General features: G+C 36.0%; 1 long non-coding RNA gene and 1 pseudogene across 3 annotated transcripts in view; both read left to right on the forward strand.

Moving 5' to 3' along the window:
* The first annotated feature begins 2323 nt into the window (after positions 1–2323).
* LOC123592465 overlaps positions 2324–24074 on the forward strand; it is a 192757-nt gene continuing 171006 nt past the window's right edge. For all 3 annotated transcript variants that reach the window (XR_006709792.1, XR_006709791.1, XR_006709790.1), the window contains exon 1: positions 2324–3142. This is a non-coding gene — a long non-coding RNA (uncharacterized LOC123592465). The remainder of the gene's footprint in view (positions 3143–24074) is intronic.
* LOC123592458 lies at positions 9748–11786 on the forward strand (annotated as a pseudogene).

Here is a 24074-nt window from a genome sequence, read left to right on the forward strand (position 1 = left end):
GACCCACTCATACTATCCAGGGTAAGCTTGACTTAAAGCCAACTGGTTTTTGGTGGGAGCCGCATCTACCTAATGCCTGCACGGCAACACCTAGACCAGTTTGATTAAATAATTGGGTGCGATAACCTTGCTAAAATGGTGCGTAAACTAACCATCACGTCTGGTTATCTGGTTTTGTCGTTTGCTTATTAAAAAAAAATATTTATTTATTTTGAGAGAGAGAGAGAGGGAGAGAGAGGGAGAGAGAACGTGACGGGGAAAGCCAGAGAGAGGAGGAGAGAGAATCCCAAACAGACTCTGCCTCTGAGCTGACTGCATAGAGCCCAACACGGGGCTCGGTCACACAAACTGTGAGATCATGATGTGAGCCGGCTATCAAGAGTCGGATGCCTAACTACCAGAGCCGCCCAGGTGTCCCTTGTTTTCTTTAAAGTGAGATATATTTTATACATATTCGATGGATTTAATAGTCACTAATCCAACTATTAATATGAACGTTCAATATTAAAATTAATCACTATTCATTACTACAACCAATATATAAAATGTGTAATATTTTGTATTCACTGAGCTATTTTTCACTTAACGTTTACTAGATACTGGGCACTGTGCTTTGTTGAGACACATACAATAAATATATTACCCCCAAACACTTAAGAAATTTAAATTTCAGTGAGATGAAATGTTAAGTCTTGACTTTGCAAACATACATATATCATCCCCAATTTTCAGCCTAAAAACAGCTCTAAAATATATTGTATTCATTAAATATTACCTAGTGACTATATGTACAAGGCATTATAATATGTGCTCTGTAAATTTTAAAGGTTAAAAAAAAGTGCCCTTCCCTCAAAGAGTTTATAATCTGCTGGGAATTAATCTGACTCTTAATTTTGTTACTATGTGATATGGGAAAATTACTGTAATTTGAGGTTCAGTTTCCTTATCTATGCAGTGGGAGTTATACCAGATAACATTTCAGTTAAACTTCTTTATGGTCTTAAAATGTTATCATTTTCAAGATTCTTTGTTTAGAAAATTATTCTCCAGTGGGTAAGAATAGGATACACTATTTATAATGATTTTTTTCGAAGTAGGAAATTAGTAATTGATGGCTTGCATACAAGTATTGAGATCTAGGCATATTTTCTCTTATTTATATCGACAGCTAAATTGCCTTCATAAAACAATGAAAGTTAACCTCAAAGACTGATGGAGAAAATTACCAATAAGTAGAAAATACAGTGGACGATAGCAAAGTATGGGCTTTAACACGATGTCAACATTAAATAAAAATTACTATTTTGAGATAGTCAACTGGTTATGAACTATATCTAAAAAAGTGCTTAAAGAATTTAAAATTTGAGAATTTAAAAAGCTATATTTTGTGTTAAAGCTTATTATTTGGCAGTCATATTATATTTGGTCTGCAAGCTAAAACTTTTTTGCAAAATTTGTCTATTCAAGTTTAAAGGAGTTCCTGTATTATAAAGTACATGTTACAAGGATGTAAAGTTTTTAATTCTTGTAAGAAGTGATCCACTTTAATTGTTGGTACTCATTTCCATAAAAAACAATTGCATAGGGCAGTGATATTATCATGATGTTAGTAATATGCACACGTCTGATGCTTTATGAATCTGAAGGGAAAGGTGCACCATTTTACATATCCTTTCTTCAGGAGGAAAAAGCAAACCTTCCACTCAGTAACGGAACTGCCTGCAATTCTCTGCACCCACCAAAACGTCATTCTTCATACTTGCTTTCTATTTTCATAGCAATGGGAATGGAATGTGCTCCTCAGTACTCAGCCATTATCCTGACCCCTGCGTCCATAGCCTTTGACTCAGGCCTGAGTTCACCATAACTTATTTTTACAACAATCCTGAGATGCAGCCAGACCACTTGGCGATAGTTTCACTCCTACTCAGCTTGTTTTCAAAATGGGGATTCTCACTGTTTCTCTTTTTAGAGCATTTCTAGTTTCAGCATGAAACCTTTTAAAATAAAAAAAAAAAAACTGCTGTTATGCAAATGACTGAAGACAAAAGGCATTTTGTTCAACTCCCAGAGTCTGTCTTGATTATTAAGCTCCATAAAGCCCTCTACTTTCCAGGCTTATTCACAAAGCTATTACCCAATCTGGCAATATTTTCTCAAGAAATTTCTGGTTAGTGCACACTTTTTTCTGATGGCAAATTGGTTCCCTGTTTTCATAAGCTGCATCGTAGAGTAAATCCTCAACATGTGGATCTTGAATTCTTGCCTTGTTTGGTAGTAAATCACTGGAATTGTTTGTGATTAGCAGTGAGTCAAAGGGAACATTGCAAGGTTTGGGGTTGGGGTTCTTTCCTTTCTGACTCTTGTTATTCTCCCTTATAAGGTTTTGTTTTGCTGTTTATTATGTGCAGTTTAGCTCTTCTGTCCCCCCACACTGCTTGGTGGGTTTTTATAATAGTGTGAGTTGATGGGCTTTAAAATCGTAAGCTATTATTTTCTAGTTTTTTTTCTTCTAAAAACAGTCCACCTCTCTTAAGCTTAGCTCTAGAGTTCTTTAAATAAAACTCGAATTGAAGAAATAGTCATATTTCTGACAAGCTGTGAGACTTACCAAGGTCACTTTTGTTTGCTGTATCACTTAAAATACAATTCCACTTACAATTGCCTGGCATGGATGAGTGCATTTTTTTAATGTACATAATACTTTTTTGACATTTGGAAATGAGAAGCTATGAAAATAAGGTTGATAAACCAGTAAAGAAGTCTTTCCTTAAATGGTCACAATCTGCCAAGAGCTGATAAGAAAAAGGATCCTGTGGGGACAATGACAAGAAACTTACAGCCATCAACCCCATGTCAGCACTGGGCGAAAAAACAAATAGAATTCCAGACAATTCAGAACAAATACTACAAATCAGAGATGATCCCCAAACCTCCTTTCAATCTTACCCTTTTGAAAGACAACTAAGAAGCACAAAGGACATTGGACAACTCCACACGAATAGTTACACTGTGCCTTTTCTTTCGTCTTTCTTCTCTTGACCTCAAATTAAATTTGTTTTCAGTAAAAAGTTTTCTCTATGGAGTATATCATTTCATCTCCAACATAAAACACTCAAGAAGAGACTGAGGCAGAGCAAGGGTAAGTTAATTATTGCAATTATGTGTTAATTATGATGAATTATTTTAGAGCAATGAAATAATGCTTAGTAGATTTCTGTTGTGTCTTCATATAATCTGTTCTAGAGGGTATTGAAACTATACAGTATTATTGGAAATGATATTGTCAGATGAAGTTAACATGTGAATAATCATAGGTTTATAGATCATAGATATTGCAATATGGTTAATTATTCCTCACAAAAGTAAAGTATTTTTCACAAACTACTGTGTAAAAGTTATGTCTCAGATTTCTAATTTGTTTTATTTTGTACGGGTTGCATAACAGATTTTGATGCTACTTCTGACACAGAGTAGATAAAATAAATGGCACCCAGGTAATAAATTAATTTAAATAAATTAATCCAGGTAATGGATTAATCAGAGCTTGTGAAATATTGGATAATAGAGTTTAAAGTATTTTCAAAGTAGTTGTGCAGCAAAAGTAGATGAGGGATAAAAGCTAATAACACTAACATTCCGTAATCATTGGGAAGGTACGGGGTTCAAGACATTTTTGTAAATACATAAATTACATAATTTAGCCATCCATTTCCACCACAAAAAAGACATAATAATGAGGTATTACCAGTCACATTCAAGAGAATAACAGAAAAGTTTCTTTGGCTCACGTATATGACTTCCTGGGCTCTGAACTGCACAACAGATGGCATCTCATGAAGTCAGTGGGAACTTAGATTTAGGAAAGTCAAATAATTTGGGAAAACTCATGCAAGTACTAAATGCTGAAGCTAGAATTTGAACCCATTCTTATTCCCTGAATTTACATTAATGTAACTTTATACTAATGTGTTTAAGACCATTTATATGTCTAAACAAATCCTCCCTTGTTGATAAAAATAACTCAGTTGGCATAAGTTTGCCAAGGTGACACTTACAAAGTCACAGAGAAGGTAAATTCTATTGAAACATCGGAGATATGAGGTAAACATATATCTTTATAGTACATTTGTACAATAGGGAAGAATTCTGCTTAATTTACATGCAAAATGGTAAAAAAATGCAGCATTTTGTGTTATTATATTTTTAAATGTTGTATTTTTAACTTTATTTTTGACAGAGAATGCATGCACATGTACACACACATACACACACACACACACACACACACACACACAAGTGGGGTAAGGGCAGATAGAGAGGGAGAAAGGGAATCTCAAGTAGGTCTTGCACTGTTAGCAGGGAACCCCACGCAAGGCCAATCCTATGAACTGTGAACTCATGACCTGAGCAGAAATCAAGAGTTGGACACTTAACTGACTGAGCCATCCAGGTGCCCCATTTTGTGGAATTTTAAATGAGTAGGAGATCCAGGGTAAAACAGTTCAGTGACAGTAATTTTTTTCTGAATATTTGTGAGGAGGAAATAAAGACTCCCCAAAATAGAGCGATATTGATTTTTAATGTTTTTCTTTTTTTCTTATGTTTTTTTCTTATTCCAAATTGTGAAATAATATTTGCATTTATATTCTTCTAAATAATTGTCATCCTGAATTCACTGTTTAATGTGTCAACAGTAAAGTGAGTTTCTACAAAGACTTGGTCAAGGTAGTTGATGGTATGAGGATAAACCAATTTCTGGAGTGAAAAATTAGAGCCACGCTTCCTGAGGGGATGCTTCTCTCTTGGTGTTGCTATGGTGACTGAGCCTAGCTTTACTCACTGCTTTACAGAAACTTGGAACCAAATGGTCAGCCTCCAAATATCCTCTAGCCAAGATAGATTGAATTAAAGAAAGAATACTTAAAAGCATGTCTGCTTTTCTTTGAATTAATTGCAGTGACTCAGGGGACGAAGAGAATACAGGTACAGATAATTTATTCAGAAAAGTAGTAGAAAAATAGAATGGCTTAAAAGTCAGAATCTTTGAATCAACTTAGAGCATAAAACTAGCAGAAGGGGGAGATTGATTAAAATGACAATGACAATATAATAAAGATACATAATATCTTATATATATAAAGATATATAATAAAATGTACTATGTACCACTAACGGCTAAGAAGTGGAAAAGTAAAATAAGTTGATGATAAAGCTCAACTTTCACAATAAAAATAATAGGGCAAAACAAACTGATACTAACTTAAAATCCTGTGAAAAAGAGAGTAGAGCTATAATTTCATTACCTTGACTATCACATAGTGTTGGTCAGAAGTTGGGGAAAATCTTCTAAGTCATGACGTTGCACAAAATATTTGATTCTAAGTGTAGCTGAATTAATAAATACCTTATACTCTTTTATAATTGCAAAAAGTGGGATATTTTATTAATACAGCAAATATTATAATCATCGCATAATTTTAAAAAGATATCTATATACAGCCAAATGAAAGCATGCAGGTGCAAATAGTTTCTTTTCAAATAAACAGTATTATTACTCACTATTTAATGTAATGCCCATAACTGATTACAACATTTCTTCCTTCCTTAAGTGTCAGTTTGGTAGTAGTAATTTCCCTTTTAAAAAAGTAATGTTAGAATAAAAAACATTGACATTGGTCTAAAGCGAGCTTTTATACATCTAAGAAGTAATAATAGTAATTTGGCTGCATCTCAGTTCAGGATTACTGACAGAAGCAAGGAAGAGCGAACAGACTATTTCATAACACAAAATTTATCTGCTGCATATACAAACCATTGAACAAATATGTAAGTAGTGTCTTAACATTATCTTAGAAATATAGGAAAGATAACATTTTTGATGTACTGAATAAAAATACAGATGCCAAATATGTAAGTAAAATACACTTTTTGATTCATTAATTCATCCAATTAATATATTTGTGGAATAGCTAATATGGTCTTTGTCTCATGGAGTTTATATTAATTGAATTTTCTTAGAGTATTCAGAGGTTCATTTATTTATTCATTCATTCATTTAATTTTTTTTTTTTTTTTGAGAGAGAGAGAGAGCATGAGAGCAAGGGGGAGAGAATCTTAAGCAGGCTCTACACTGCACACAGAGCCTCATGTGGGGCCTGAACTCACGAACCTGGAGATCATGACCTGAGCTGAAATCAAGAGTCAGACGCTTAACCGACATGAATATGTGCCCCAAGAGGAAGTTTTTTATCTCCACTTTTAATACTGCAGAAAGCTTAAGGTATTTGTCAAACAGGGAAACTGTCGTTAGAGCTGTTCCTGGAATTGCACAGGTGAAAATCAGGTAGTAGCGTGCGTATTAATGTGCATATTAATAGAATGTACATATTAATGGGAAATTGGGTGCAAAAATGAGGGGATGCCAGACACAGTCTCTCAGAGGTCTTATTTCCACCTCTTGCTTAAGTGTGAACTTAAGCAAAGACTAAGTCAGGAGTGAATTCAGTGCATAAGTAGAAATTAATTGTTTCTACTCTGTCAACATTGGTGATGAGAAAAATCCCACTTTTTTTTTTTATTATGGTGAAATTCACATAACATAAAATTAACCTTCTGAGGTGCACAATTCAGTGGCATTGAGTACATTCACAATGTTGTGCGACAAAAAGCCTCACTTTTAATGATCATAGTTTTGAAACATTAAACCAAATAGCTTGAAGAAATCATATAGGAAAACTCTTTGACTCTAGAGAACATATGAGCAAAAGAAAGTAAATATGAAAATCTGAAATCAGCAAATCGGATGATTTCAATTTGCAGCAAACTGAATCATTCTAATCAGTATTGGAATGATTTCACTCTGCTGACTAATGGCTTTACGTATGGTATAAGATGTATACCAAACTGCTATTCCAGCTAATCAAGGATTGTGGCGTAACCATGGTTTTCATGATAGTTTTATGTCTCCTTACAGTTTTATGTGCATGATTTTCCAGTCCTTTCTTACCTTGGAGTTATAAATCTTATAGAGCATGTTAGGTCTTTTGTGGGCTTTTGTTGTTGTTGTTGCTTAATTTTTATGTTTATTTATTTCTGAGACAGAGACAGAGCATGAGTGGGGGAGGGGCAGAGAGAGAGGGAGACACAGCATCAGAAGCAGGTTCCAGGCTCTGAGCTGTCAGCACAGAGCCCGACGCGGGGCTCGAACTCACAAACCATGAGATCATGACCTGAGCCGAGGTTGGTCACTCAACCGACTGAGCCACCCAGGCGCCCCATGGGCTTTTTGTTTTTGTTTTTGTTTTCTCTAACAATGAGAGTGTCTTTTCTACAATATGCTATTGAAAAATCAACGTTTAAAAACTAATTTTTAAAAATAGAGTGGTAAATTGATTTTCTTAAGTCTATAATTAGAGAAATTATTCCTGGGAATTACATTTGATGAAACTGAAGTTCAGGAAAGAGTTTTGGTGTTTGGAGTGAAATGGAAGAACTGCCACATATGAGTGAGGAGATTAGGTCTCTGGTTGGGGAGTAACAACAGAGGCTAGTGAGAAATGTGCAAAAGAGAATAGGGGTCATGAGGATTAAGCACAGTAAAGGAGACACAGATGAGTCCAGCCGTCTACTGTCTTTAATAGGAAAAGTTAGTCCAGTGTTTATACTCCTTTCTTTTATTAAAAACACGATGCCCTAAGCTGACTCAGAGAATTTCCTATCTGCTATTAAGATGAGATTATATGTACAATAACACTCTAAAAAATAATATCTAGGGGCGCCTGGGTGGCGCAGTCGGTTAAGCCTCCGACTTCAGCCAGGTCACGATCTCGCGGTCCGGGAGTTCGAGCCCCGCGTCAGGCTCTGGGCTGATGGTTCAGAGCCTGGAGCCTGTTTCCGATTCTGTGTCTCCCTCTCTCTCTGCCCCTACCCCGTTCATGCTCTGTCTCTCTCTGTCCCAAAAATAAATAAACATTGAAAAAAAAAATTTTTTTTTTAAATAATAAAAAAAAAAATAATATCTAGTCTAACACAAAGGAATGAAAGGAAAGATTCAGGAGTACAAAGAATAATAAAAATTAACATGGTGTGTGTTGATGGCCCTATAGCCCATAGAGATTTTGACCGTATATTTAGGCTTTAGAGGCTGAAGCCTAGCCTTCTAATCTACACAGGAAGACAAAAAAAAAAAAAAAAAAAAATGGCCTCAGGCTGTGTAAAATACTGCTTGAAAATCTTTTCAAAGATATTCTCCATCCATTAAAAGTGAACTGGAAAAACTCTATACACAAACAAAGATGTGGCCATAAAATTTCTGTTCTGTCTACAGTCTTGAGTTAAAAGGTATAAAGGCAGCTAGGAAATATCAAAGGCTTGGGGCCAAACAGGTCTAAACCCGGCTTTCAAATTGATAATATTCACCTAAAATTTCCCCTAGAATACTGAAATCTATATAACCTTGTCAGAAACAAGGAAACTGAAAGAATATGATGAGATGTGAAAAAAAAAAGGTTGATGAAAATGAAAATTAACTCATAAAACTCAATTTTAAAACATGACAAGGGAGCCTCCATGAGGGTGTTAGTAGTTGCAAGAAATGGAAATTGAAGTTAAAAGCTAAAATAGGAGAATAATCAGGATACCATTAAATATACACTATCAAAGAGCTAATTGACTTAAAACAATCAAAGAGCTAATAAAGGAAGAAAAGAACAAATGTGAAAAAATAAAATAGAACTTGTGAATAGTACGTGTACAATAATGGAACTGAAAACTCAACAGAAAGACTAAAGAGATTAGTTGGAGCTAAACAGAGAATTTGTTAACTGGGGGATGAATCTAAGGAATTAGGTTAACATGCCACACAGAAAGCTAAGCAACTACAGATAGTGACTGGCAGGAAGCACCAAGGATTTTCTGGAATGTTTGGAATCTTTGGCTTCTTAATCTGGAGGCTGGTTATAAGGACATGTTCACTTTGTGAAAATTCATTGAGTTGTACAATGAAGAGTGATCTATTTCTAGAAAGAGGTAAAAGAGGTAAAAGAAAGAGGTGTATGTGTCAGATACACATACACAAAATTTGGAATACAAATAACAACCGAAATTATAATGGGGAAAAGAAAATAGATAAATGTGTATCAGTTTTAAAGAAGTCAAAATAAAGTAAAAAGAACAAAGAAAACAAGATGAGTAGATCTACAAAACAAAACAAATTGATTGAAATATGTCCAAATATAAATCTGCCTCTTTAAATACAGAGAATGTTAGGTCTGATAAAGTAACAAATTTTATTTAAAAGAATCATACCTAAAATATAATGACTAAGAAAGTTTAAATATTCAAGAAATGGGAAGGGATCAGCCAAGTATTACACATATAATAACGTTAATATACAATTAATATACTTTTATACAGATAAAGGGAGTCATTAATGGCAAAAAATAATTTATCAGGCAGACACTGTATACTTCTACCTGAATGTCTGTGATTCAGGACTGACTAGAAAATAAAAATATTTGCATACAGGAGCGCCTGGGTGGCTCAGTTGGTTGGGCGTCCGACTTCAGCTCAGGTCATGATCTCACACTCCGTGAGTTCGAGCCCCGCATCAGGCTCTGGGCTGATGGCTCAGAGCCTGGCGCCTGCTTCCAGTTCTGTGTCTCTCTCTCTCTGCCCCTCCCCCGTTCATGCTCTGTCTCTCTCTGTCTCAAAAATAAATAAACGTTAAAAAAAAAATTTAAAAAAAATATTTGCATACAAAAGCATAAGAGGCTTTAACACTGTTGAAGGAATTAGTGGAACATGAATCTCAACAAAAAAGACCTAAAGCTTATAAGAAAAAAGGGGCATGCAAGAAGCAAAACAAAACATAGAACTGAAAGCGTATGTAACATTCTCCACGTTATTAGTTAAAACTGAATTCAAAGAATAACTCACTGGAAATTATAAAATATTAATAACTGAATGGAGAGGATATCCATACTTGTGAAATGTAGCAAAAACCATAGAAATTTAAAATCTCAAGTGAATTTTTTTAAAAATTGAGAAAAATCAGAATAAATGACATAAGTGTTTATTCTACATCAGTGAAATAATATCCATAATAGTGCTCCCACAACGTCTAGAAATATGCAAATAAATACGATAAAATAAAAAAAATAATAAATTATCACTTCTAGGAAACAAAGAAAAAACAAAGAATATATATTAAAAAAAAAAAAAAAGCCAGGTTTTTGCAAAGGCTAATAAAAGAGAAAAAAAATTCAGAAAGGACGGGCCAGCCAAGAAAGACAGGAGGCACAATTCTAAAATCATGGCAGGCCCAGAAGAAGAAATTTGCTTGTGGAGGGCAGTTTCAGCCCATTCCAGAGACTTCCAGCCTGTCTTTCCTGATAGCCTGACCTACAGATTCCATGCTTGCCACTTCCCCACCTCCAGAGTCACGTGAGCCTGTTTCTAACAGCTTGCAGATTGGTGAGGGGCTGTGGAGAGTGGCGGGACACCAGCAGCTACAGCAGGAAGGCCATAGAGAGCCCAGCTACTTCAGCAGACAGCAGAGCAGGATGGTCGTCAAACACCGGTCGTCGTAAACAAGTCCAAGGAGGCATTGATATATATCATCCTTTGAAGGCACAGGAAGCTAAAGATCAGGAAAAATTCATTAATCTGGAAATGTTGGCCCTGAGCTAAGCTTTACCCTCTTGTCCTACCTGAATGCAACGGACTTCTGCCTAGGGTCATGCGTTTGGCAGGACCTTGCAAGTGATGAACTTCTCTGGCGAGAGCTCTGTCAATCTACTTAGGGTCACTGTTCCATGTGTAGTAAGAACCCTCCCCTAGGATTTGCTTTCAGAAAATTGTATATGCGGCTGGATGAAGGTAGCCTCACCTTTAATGCCAACCCAGAGGAGGGAATAAACTACTTTATGTCCAAGGGTATCCTAGATGAGTCACCAAGGGAAATAGCAAAGTTTACCTTCTGTACAAGAATACTAAAAAAGGAGACTCTATCTTGATGAAAAAAAGAGATGTCTTGGATGACCTTGTAATGTTGCATAATTTTAGAAATCAATTCTTGCCCAATGCACTGAGAGAATTATTTCGTCATATCAACGCCTCTGAAGAGCATGAGGAGTATCTTGAAAGTCTCATAACAAAGTTCTCACATAGATTCTGTGCTTGTAACCCCGATTTAATGTGAGAACTCGGCCTCAGTCCTGATGTTGTCTACATACTGTGCTGCTCATTGATTCTACTTTCCCTTGACCTCACTAGATCTCATGTAAAGAATAAAGTGTCAAAAAGAATTTATTTGAACTATCTGTCGTGCTGCTCAACACATTAGTGAAGATTTTGTAGGGCACCTTTATGATAACATCTACCTTTTTGGCCATGTGGCTGCAGAAAAGCACAGTTTCTAGGACTTCAGCTATTAACTTCAAGCTGAAACTACCCAAGGATTTATTTAGCAGGTATGAGGCTTACATCAGTGCTGGTCATGCTAGCCTCTGTATACAAATCAAATACTAGAATGTACTCCTTTTTTTTTTTTCTTGTACTATTTTCTTTTTAGGCAATTTCCTTGAGTAACTAAAGAATTTTGCAGAGTTTTTTCTTAATTTTGCTTATCATGTTTCGCACAAAGCAGAGCCATTGTCTCACACAGCTGTTTAAGAATGTTAAACTGGCATTTTACTCTAAAAGATGGCATATTTGTGTATTAGATTTGCTTGGAAAACTATTCATTTCCATTCCATTTATAATTATAATTATTTTATTGTAAAGATTTTGACTAAAGCCTTTCTTTTTTTCTCTAAATAGATAAATAAATAAATAAATAAATAATAAAGTAATGGACACAAAATTATAGGTGCAGTAAGATAAAAACAAAAAAATATGAAAGAGAGTTTTGCTTTTAATATTAAGAACTAGAAAAAAACTGACAACTATTAACAGGGGAATTGATAAATAATCTGGCATAGCTTTCAATGGACTACTACATGGCAGAAATTGGTGAACATATATTTATATGGATAAATGTCAAATATAAGGCTACACACAAATTCAGTTTGAAGAATACATATTGTTACCAATTGAATGATGCTTTTAAACATACAAAATAATATCAGCTTTAAATCTTATGTCATCAGAGGATTCTACCCATTTCCCTCTTTTTTGTTGTCATCTAAAACCCTAAAATCAGTTTCCAGTGTTAGTGTGATATTTGGACTTCCACATTTGCATCACTCTCTCTAATGTCACTATTGGCTTCATTTTTGATGATTTTAACATCCACAAAGATAATCCTTTCAATTCCCTGGCATCTCAGTTTCTTGAAGTTCTCTTATCCGATGATCTTCACATTCCATCTACCACTCTGCCATAGATAAGCACTCCATCCTGAGCGGTCCAGCCATCACTTCCTGTCTCCATGGCTAAATATCTCTGGTTCGGCTACAACTTTGATGTTGCTCTGACTTACTGTGTTAGTTCACCAGGGCTGCTATATAACAACGTATCATGAACTGTGCGGTTTCAAACAACAGGCATTTATTCTGTCACAATTCTGGAGACCATAATCAAGAGTTAAGAAGTCCATAATCAAGGGTCAGCAGGGCCATGCAGAGGCATCCTTCCTTGCCTTTTTTAGATTTGGTGGTTTCTAGGCTTCTTGGTGCTTTTTAGTTTGTGGCAGCATAATGCCATTCTCCACCTGTGTCTTCACATGGCTGTCTTACCTCTGTGTCTGTTTCAGATTTCCTTTTCTTATAAGGTCACCAGTTATTACATTAGGGCCACCCTAATCTAGCATGACCACATCTTAATTTGATTACATCTGCAGAGACTATTTCCAAATGTGGTCACATTCATGGATACCAGGGGTTAGGTCTTGAACGTATCTTTTGGGGGACACAGTTCAACCCAGAACATTTACAAAACATTGGTCCTAACATTTTCTCTGTACCTCACACCTAGCATGACCTCTTTCTCTTTTACTAGCTTATAATTCCAAACTTCTCAACCTTCTCTGATTTCATCATTATATTATGGAAAGACTTGCTAACCTTTTGTTATTCCACATATACACTTGTACACCACATGTGGCTAGAACACACATGCACCCATGCACCCCCCACACCTCCCACACCCATAGCCTGCTCTCAATTAAAATTCCTAATCATAAACCTTGATTATGTGCTTTCAAGTTGCTTGACAATAATATTACATTTCACTATTCTATTTATTCTCAGAAGTTTCCCCATAAGTATTTCATCCCTTCTTTTCCCTCATATTTCCAGCCCACTCCCTACTACCTCAGTTAATGACCTTGCCACCTAGTTCACTGAGAAGATAGGGACAATCAGAAGGGACTTTCCACAAGCCCCCACCACTACTTCCAATAATCCACCTGCATCTGAACTTGTATATTGTCCTTCTCTGCCACACATCTTCACCCTCTCACCTTGTGAACTAGATCACATCATCTATCACAGAAAATGTCTTTGCTCAGCAATTTTCCCTTTCTCTTGTCACCAAGTTTTCCCTCTCTACTGGAATCTTCCCTAAGTACATAGACATGAACTTCTTTCGTACAAACAAACAAATAACAACAACGATAAAAACACCTTTCTTAACTTTACATCCCTTCCAGGACTGCTCCGCTTATCTCCTTGTCTATACTCACTTTTTCCAATTTATCTTTTCCCATTCTCTACTGAACCTCCACCTACAGGCTTTCGTTGCCAACACTCAACCAAAATGGGCTCTTCTCAAGGTCACCGATGAATCCCAATAACAGATTTCCATGGTTATTTCTCTGTTTTATTTTATTTGATCTACTATCATCATTTGATGTATTTGTAGCTTTGAGGAAATTATACTCTCTGTTGTTTTTTTTTTTTTCTTTCTAAAAATATAATTCTTTCATGCACCTTAACTGCTTCCTCCTTGACTCTCAGTCACACTGTTTGGGCTTACGGGGGATCAGTATCTGGATTTCTTTTCTTTTCTATTTATGCTAATTCCTTTGGTGACCTTTAAATGTCATTTATATGTTAATGCTTCCCAATTATATACCTGCAATCTTCTTTCCCCTGCAATCCAGCTTCATATAGACAGTTACCCCTTTGACATCTTCACCTGGAATGTCTTAACACACGTATCTAATTGACTATACTCAAAACCGAGCTTCTAATATGTTTATTCCACTGCCTCCACACATGGTCCATCTACAGATGTTTTAGAAAATTTCTAAAATTAGTGGGAACTCTTTTCTAACTGTTGAGGACTAAATCTTTGACCTGAGCCACCATTATTTTTCATCTGGATTATTGCAATAGTTTCCCAAGTGACTTTTCTGTTCTTCGTCCTTGTCTCTACCCGTATTGCAGTGTATTTTTAACATACCAGAATTTTCATGTCAAAAGTGTGATTCTGTTCATGCTTCATTTCTGTATAATAGACTACCAATAGGTTTCCATCTCACCAAGAGTTGAGAATCCCTACAATGGCTTGTGAAAGGACAAAGAACACCTCTCAGCTTCTCTCATAGTTTATGTATAAACTTGTTTTTTTAAAAATCCTGACAATATCAAAGTATAAAAAATCAGTTCTGGGAGGATGAGTCAAGATGGTGAAGAAGTAGGGGGACTCTGGCCTTTCCTCGTCCCTCAGCACAGCTGTATTGAGGTCAGATCACTTTGAAGACCCAAGAAATTTGTCAACAAAAGGCAGAAAGTTCTCCACAGTTGGAAGGAGACAGCATGGCAGGTGTGAGGTGGGTGAATGTAAACTGAGGAGGGAAGGAACACCAGAGCCACTGAGAGGAGGGAACCCTTTCTGTGAACAGAAAAAAAGGAGAGAAAGAGAAAGGGACTGAAGTAGTGTGGCATCAGCTTAGCACAAGAGAAAAACCTTTCTGTACCATGGACTGGAGAGTAAAAAGTACTGAGTGTCCCAGTTCTTTTTTTGCAAACAGCTTTTTGAGCTGCAACTGAAGTTTTGGAAGCGCGATACTTTCACCAGAGCAGAGCCATGGCGTGCACTCCTGGGGAGGTGGGAGTTGGCATTGGAGTGTGTACTGTGCTGTAGCGATCACTGGGGCACACTGGGAAAGAATAATCCCCTTCCTGGAGTACTTTTGGAAGAGGGTTTATTGCCTCGTCAAGGACAAAAGACCCTGCAGGTGCCAGCCAAATGCCTTTCACCAGCAGGTTGGAGAAGGGGAGAAGATCTGTGCTGTGCTGTGTCTTTTAAGACTTCAGGTTTTGAATCCCTGCTGCGCACCAAAGAAAAAATGCAGGAGAGGTTTGGTGCAGGATGAGCTGACTCCCCCTGCTATTCTGTGAGGGCTGCCTGAACAGCAGGAGTTGTGACCCCTGGACCAGGGATTAGATATTGGGGTGGTGCTATTTTCCCCACCACCACCACCATGGTGGGACTTCAGAGAGCAACATAGCAGCCCCTGGTGAAGGCAGAACCAGCTAACACTAAACCCTGCCCTCCCCCCTCTCAACCCCCTCCCCCATGCCTGCCACTGCTGGTTTACAGGGGCAAGACTGACTCTGAGCCCACACAGCCTGCCTCTCTTCCAGAAGACCAGCACAACCAACACCCAGGAACCAAGAGAAAACTCTCTTTTTCTTTTTTTCTCCTTTTTTTTTCTTTTGGAATTGAGCTCATTGTTCTCTTTTTTGTTTTATTTTGTTTTTCATTTCCTTTTCTCTCTCTCCTTTTTTTCTTGTTGATAAGACTTTTGTATTATTTTCTTTTTCCTTCTTTTTTCTTTTCCTGGCTTTTTTTTTCCTATTTTTTTTTTCCTTTCTTAATCGTTGAAATCAGCCTTATAGTTTTGGGTTTGTTTTTGTTTTTTTAATTCTCTTTTTATTTATTTTTCCCCTTTCCTTTTCCTCTTCTTTTGGGATCAGGCTTCACTCCCTCCTCTCTTCCCCCAGGGTTACCTCAAAAAACAAATCAAAGCACACCTAGTTAAAGGCTCAAACACTCCACCACTGCAACCAAGGAGGAGCTCTGCAGTGGACTGACCAGTGGGACAGAGCAACCAAAACACAACAGCAGATTGCGACAAAGCACACACAAGAAACACTCCCTGGAGTGCCAGGCCCTGGACAGTGTATGATCACTTTTTAATATAGCAGTACTCTCAGGTGCAGGAAACATAATAAGCTTTTAAAACATGCAAAAGACAGAAACTTAACCAAAATGACAAGATGCAGGAATTCTCCCCAAAAGAAAGGTCAAGAAGATCTCTTCTTGAAATCACAGGCAAGGACTTGTTCAAAGCAGATATAAGCAATATATATGAACGAGAATTTAGAACAATAGTCATAAGGCTACCAGCTGGGCTTGAAAAAAGCACAGAAGACACCGGAGAAACCCTTGCTGTAGAGATCAAACACTGAAGAACTAGTCAGGATGAATTAAAAAATGCTATAGCTGATATGCAAAATGAACTAGATACAATGACAGTGAAGATTGAATAATCAGCAGAAAGAATAGGTGAATTAGAAGATAAAATTATGGAAAATAATGAAACTGAAAAACAAAAGAGGGAAAGGGAATTGCTAAATCCTGAAGGGATGCTTAGAGAACTAAGTGCTTCTATGAAATGAAACAATATCCACATTATAAGATTCCCAGAATAAGAAGAACAAGAAAATGGGGCAGAAGTCTTATTTGAACAAATTATAGCTAAGAATTCCCTAATTTGGCAAAGAAAACAGTCATTCAAGTCCAAGAGTCACAGAGAAATCCTTGGGGAAAACAGCCACAACAACAACAACAACAACAACAACAACAACCAGACTGACACCATAATGTATCGTAGTGAAACTTGCAAAATAAAAGGATAAAGATAGAATTCTGAAAGCAGCTAGGGACAAAAGGTACTTAACCTACAAAGTAACAAGGTAGACACATAAGGTTAGTAGCAGATCTGTTCAGTGAATCTTGTCAGGCCAGAAGGGAGTGGCAGGGAATATTCAATGTGCTGAATAGGAAAAATATGCAGCCAAGAATCCTTAATCCAGCAAGGCTATATTCAGAATAGGAGAGATAAAGATTTTCCCAGAGGGGGAAAAACAACAACAACAACAACAACAAAAACCTAACACAATTTGTGACCACTAAACCAGCCCTGTAAGAAATTTTAAGGGGGACTCTGTAGTGCAGGAAAAAAAAAAGACTAAAGCAGCAGACCAGAAAACATCACCAGAATCACCAATGCACAGATAGCACGATGGCATCTTTCAATAATCACTCTCAATATAAATGGACTAAATGCAGGGTGCCTGGGTGGCTCAGTCAGTTAAGCATCTGACTTCGGCTCAGGTCATGATCTCATGGTTCGTGGAATGGAGTCCTGCATTGGGCTCTGTGCTGACAGCTTGGAGCCTGGAGCCTGCTTCAAAATAAATAAATGTAAAAAAAAATTAATGGACTAAATGCCCCAATCAAAAGACATAAGGTATCAAAACGGATAAAAAACAAATCCGTCTATATCCTGCCTACAAGAGACTCATTTTAAATGTCAGCACACCTGAAGATTGCAAGGGGCTAGGGAACCATCTATCATGCTAATGGAGGTCAAAAGAAAGCCAGAGTAGCCATATTTATATCAGACAAACTAGATTTTAAAAGAAATACTGTAACAAGTGATGAAGAAGGGCATTATATCATAATTAAGGGATCTATCTCAAGAAAACCTAACAATTATAATTATTTTTACCCCCAACTTGGTACAAATAAATCAATTAATTAATCACATACATAAAGAAACTCATTGATAATAATACTACAATGATAGGAGACGTTATTACCCCAATTATAGTAATGGACATATCATGTATGCAGAAAATCAACAAGGAAACAATGACTTTGAATGACACAGTGGACCAGATGGACTTAACAGATATATTCAGAACATTTCATCATAAAGCAGCAGAATACACATTTTTCTAGAGTGCACATGGAACATTCTCTAGAACAAATCATACACTGGGTCACAAATCAGCCCTCAACAGGTACAAAAAGATCAAGATTATACCATATATATTTTAAGAATATAATGTTATGAAACTTGAAGTCAACCACAAGAAAAAAAATTTGGAAAGCTCTCAAATATATGGAGGTTAAAGAACATCCTATTAAAGAATGAATGGGTTATCTAGGAAATTAAAGAAGTAATAAAAATATACATGGAAGCAAATGAAAATGAACATACGACAGTGCAAACCCTTTGGGATGTAACAATGGTGTCCTAAGAGGAAAGCACATTGAAATTCAGGCCTATCTTAAGAGGCAAGAATGATCCAAATACACAATCTAACCTTACTCCTAAAGGAGCTAGAAAAGCAGAAGCCAATAAACTCTAAAGCCAGCAGAAAGGAAATAAGAAAGATTACAGCAGAAATAAGCAGTTTAGTTACAAACATAAAAATCAGCAAACAAACAAAAAATAAACAGTAGAAGATCAATGAAACTAAATGCTAGTTTTTGAAAGAACAAAAAAATTGGTAAACCCTAGCCACATTTCTCATAAAAAAAGGAAGAAGACCCAAATAGAAAAAAAAAAAAAAAAAAAAAAAAAAAAACTAAAAGAGGAGAAATTACAACCAACACCACAGAAATAGAAACAATTGTAAGAATACTATAAAATATAATAAGCCAACAAACTGGACAATCTGGAAAAAATGGGCAAATTCCTAGACACTCACACACTACCAAAACTCAATGGGAAGAAACAGAAACTTTGAACAGGCCCAAAACCAGCAAAGAAATTGAATTAGTAAAATAAAATCTCCAAACAAATAAGAGTCCTGGGCCAGATGGCTTCCCAGGGGAATTCTACCAGACATTTAAAGAAGAGTTAATACCTATTGTCAAATTATTCCAAAACAGAAATGGAAGAAAAGCTCCCAAAGCATTCAATGAAGCCAGCATTACCTGGATTCCAAAACCAGACAAATACCGTACTAAAAAGGAGAATTACAGGCCAATAAACCTGATGAATGTGGATGCAAAAATTCTCAACAAGATACTAGCAATTTGAATTCAACAGTACTTTAAAAGCATGTTTCACCATGATCAAGTGAGATTTAATTCTGGGCTGCAGGGCTGGTTCAATATTTGCAAATCAACCATTGTTATATACCACATTAATAAAAGAAAGGCTAAGACCCATATGATCCTTTCAAAGACTCAGAAAAAGGATTTGACAAAATACAGCATCCTTTCTTGATAAAAACCCTCAAGAAAGTAGGGATAGAAGTAACATCATAAAAAACATATATGAAAAGCTCAGATCTAATATCATTCTCATTGGGGAAAAACAAAAGTTCATGTTCCTGACATTACCCCTAAGGTCAGGAACATGACAGGGATGTCCACTCTCACCACTGTTGTTCATAGTACTGGAAGTCCTGGCCTCAGCGATCAAATAACATTAAAAAATAAAAGGCATATGAATTGACAAAGAAGAATTCAAACTTTCACTCTTTGCAGATGACATGATACTCTATATGAAAAACCTGGAAAGATCCCTCTAAAAACCTCCTAGAACTGATACATGAATTCAACAAAGTCAAGGGATATAAAATCAACACAAAAAATAAGTTGTATTTCTATACATCAAAAATGAAGCAGAAGAGAGAGAAATCAAGAACTGATCCCATTTGCAATTGCACCAAAAACTATAAAATACCTAGGAATAAACCTATCCAAAGAGGTAAAAGATCTGTACCCTGAAAACTATAGAAAGCTTATGAAAGAAATTGAAAAAGACATAATGAAATGGAAAAAATAACATCACATGTTCATGGATTGGAAGAACAAATATTGTCGAAATGTCTATATTATCGACAACAATATACACATTCAATGCAATCCTTATCAAAATAACACAAGCATTCTTCACAGAGCTAGAACAAACAATCCTAAAATTTGTATGGAACCAGAAAAGACCCTGAATAGCGAAAGTAACGTTGAAAAAGAAAAGCAAAGCTGGAGACATCACAATTCTGGACTTCAGGCTGAATTAAAAAGCTGTAATCAAGACACTATGGTACTGGCACAAAAACAGACATATAGATCAATGGAACAGAATAGAGGGCACAGAAATAGACCCACCAGTGTATGGCCAACTAATCTTCGACAAAGCAGGAAAAAGTATCCATTGGAAAAAGGATTGTCCATTCAGCAAATGGTGCTGGGAAACCTGGACAGTGACATGAAGAAGAATGAACCTGGACCACTTTCTTATACCACATACAAAAATAAATTTGTAATGGATGAAACAACTAAATGCGAGACAGGAAACCATCAAAATCCTAGAGGAGAAAACAAGCAGTAACCTCTTTGACATTGGTGAGAGCAACTTCTTACTAGATATGTCTCTGGAGGCTAGGGAAATAAAAGCAAAAGTGAGCTATTGGGACCTCATGAAAATAAAAAGCTTCTGCACAGTGTAGGACACAATCAGCAAAACTAAAAGGCAACCAACGCAATGGGAGGAGATATTTGCAAATGACATAGTGGATAAAGGGTTAGTATTCAAAATCTATAAAGAACTTATCAAACTCAACACCCAAAAAAAAATAATATAGTGAAGAAATGGGCAGAAAAAATGAATAGACACTATCCAAGAAGACATCCAGTTGGCTAGAGACACATGAAAAGATATTCAGCATCATGTTGGTAGGATATGGAGAAAGGGGAGCTCTTTTGCACTGTTGGGGGAATGCAAACTGGTGCAGCCACTTTGGAAAACCACTTTTGAGGTTTCTCAAAAAGTTAAAAATAGAACTACCTTACAACCCAACAATGGTACCAATAGGTATTTACCCAAGGGATACAAAAATACAGATTCAAAGGGGCACATGCACCCCAATGTTTATAGCAGTGTTATCAACATTAACCAAATTATGGAAAGAGCCCAAATATCCACTGATTGATGAATGGATAAAGAAGAAGTGATACACACACACACACACACACACACACACACACACACATACATACAATGGAATACTACTCAGTGATCAAAAAGAATGAAATTTTGCCATTTGCAACAACATGGATGGAAATAAAGTGTAGTATGCTAAGCAAAATAAGTCAGTAAGAGAAAGACAAATACATGATTGTACTCATATGTGGAATTTAAGAAACAAAACAGATGAACATAGGGGAAGGGAAGAAAAAAATAAGATGAAAACAGAGAAGGAGACAAACTCTAAGAGACTCTTAAATACAGAGATCAAACTGAGGGTTGCTGGAGGGGAAATGAGTGGGGGATGGGATAAATGGGTGATGGGTATTACGGAGGGCACTTGTTGAGATGAGCACTGGATGTTACATGTAAGTGATGAATCAATGGGTTCTTCTCCTGAAACCAATACTACATTGTATGCTAACTAACTTGAATGTAAATAAATAAATAAAAATTCAGTTCTATTTAATGATGAACAAAGAATCAAGACCATAAGTGAAATATTAATACGTTAAACTAATTGTGTTTTTTCAAAATTTATTTCAGGATAAAAGAGAGTTAAATCTCAATACTAAATGATGATTTAGTATTCACTATATTAATAGATTAAAAAAGAGAGAACATATATAGTACCCTTAAGTGAGATAAGAAAAAAATCATAATATTAAACACTTATGATAAGAATGTAAAATTTGTAATTGAAAGATCTCAATTTGCTAGAAGCTACTTACTTGTGACCTTCAGCAAACCTTATAACTATTAATAAAATAATATCAGCATCTTAATTTTTTAATATAATTTATTGTCAAATAAATTTGCACAGTGTGTAAAATGTGCTTTTGTTTTTTGGGGTAGATTCCCGGGGTTCATCGTTGACAAGTAACACCCAGTGCTCATCCCAAGTGCCCTTCTCAATGCTCATCACCCATTTTCCCCTCTCCCCAACCCCTCCAACAACCCTCAGTTTGTTCTCCCTCCGTATTTAAGAGTCTCTTATGGTTTGCCTCCCTCCCTCTCTTTTTGTAACTATATTTTTTTCCGCCTTCCCTTCCCCCAAGGTTTTCTGTTAAGTTTCTCAAGATTATCAGTATCTTCTTTGAAAACAGGAGCAAAACAAGACTTTTTCTTCTTTTCTTTAAACTTCTGGGTGTTCAATGAGTGTAGAGATGATTGTGTTGAATAGAAGTAGTAAAAGCAAATAAACATAGCCTTCGTTCTAATCTTAAGGTAAAAGCAAATATTCTTGCTTTGGTTCCATTCTTAAGGTGAAAGCATATTATCTTCAATATGAAGGTTAATGCCAACTATAGAATTTCTGTAGATAACTTTTATTTATTTGTATTTCATTTTGCATACTGTCTAATTTTTGTCTTCAAATTGACATATCTTTTCTACTACAACCTATGATATTCCATTAATCTCATTCAGTGTATTTTTTTATTATTTATTTATTTATTTATTTATTTATTTATTTATTGAGATTGTTTATTATATTTAGCGAGAGGGAGAAAGAGAGAGAGCACACAAGCAAGTGCATGTGTGGAGGAGGAGCAGAGAGAGAGGGGGAGAGAGAGAGATCCCAAGCAGGCTCTGTACCATCAGCACAGAGCCCTACATGGGGCTCAAACTCATGAACTGCGAGATCATGACCTGAGCTGAAATCAAGAGTCGGGCGCTAAACAGACTGAGCCACCCAGGCACCCCCTGTGTATATTTTCATCTCGGAAATTGTTTTTATCTCTAGAATTTGGGTTTATTTTCTTTTAACACATGTAATACAGTTATAATATAGCTTAATGTCCTTTTCCACAGATCATAACATTTGTGTCAAGCTCTGTCAGTTTGTGATAATTGTTTTTTCCCCTCATCAGAGGTCATATTTTCCTTTTTCTTATCATGCCTGGTTCTACGATTGGATGCCGAACATGTCAAATTTTATATTCAAATGGTACTATCTAGTTTTTATTTTCTGTAAACATTTTTGATCTTTGCTCCAGGAGGAAGTTTAGTTAGCTAGAATCAGTGAATCCATTTGGGTCTTGCTTTTGTGTGTTTTTTTTTTTTTTTTTTTTTTAGGTGGTTCTAGAGCAGTGCTAAGTATTGGGCTAATTATTCCCCATTCCTGAGGCAAGACTCTCCTGAGTATTTCACTCATAATCACCTGAAGTTCACAGTTTCCATTTAGGCATCACTCCTCGTGTTGTACATTCTATGGATTTGGATGAATGTATAATGCCATCTACCCATCATTATGTTTCCAGAGTACTTTCACTGCCTTAAAAAGATAGTTTTTCAGACACTGAACATTAAACAACAAAAGACAGTGAGACCTGAAAGAGGAGAAGCAAACCAGAAGAGGTTGATCCCAGCTTATTGACTTGAGAAAACTTGTATTGTTTAGTGGAGGTATTGATAATGAGGGACACTATGTATGTGTCAGGGAGCAGGATGGATGAGAAATCTCTGTACTTTCTTTTCGGTTATGTTGTCAATCTAAAACTGCTCTAAAACATAAATTCTTAATTTAAAAAACAGAAGACACACTACCAGAAAAAATAAGTAAAGAAAGACAAAAGGAGGAAAATAAATGACAAAAATATGCATATTTTTCAACTTTATTAATCAAGAAACATAAACTAAAGCAGTAAGTTCTTTCCATCAGATAAAACTTTATGAAAATGGCCAGAGGCTTTCTCACACATTTCTCACACATATTTTACTACTGGTAAAATATAATTTAATACACTGTTTCTGCAAAAAAAAAATGTAAAATACATTTTAAAATATGCTAAAACATCTTTTTATTTTCTTTCTTTCTCCCTTTCTTTCTTTCTTTCTTTCTTTCTTTCTTTCTTTCTTTCTTCCTTTCTCTCTCTCCCTCCCTCCCTCCCTCTTTTTCCTCTTTCTTTCTTTTTTTTTCTTTCCTTCTTTTTTCTTTCTTTCTCTATGCTTTTTGGTTGTTTCAGATGGGATTATAACTCTGTCCCCTGTTATTACACCTTTACCACTGCTTGTAATTTTTTATCACCTATGATTTTTAAATATGTTTACTCTTTATTTTCATTTA

The sequence above is a fragment of the Leopardus geoffroyi genome, chromosome B1 (genome assembly GCF_018350155.1).
Source record: "Leopardus geoffroyi isolate Oge1 chromosome B1, O.geoffroyi_Oge1_pat1.0, whole genome shotgun sequence".
NCBI lineage: Eukaryota > Metazoa > Chordata > Mammalia > Carnivora > Felidae > Leopardus > Leopardus geoffroyi.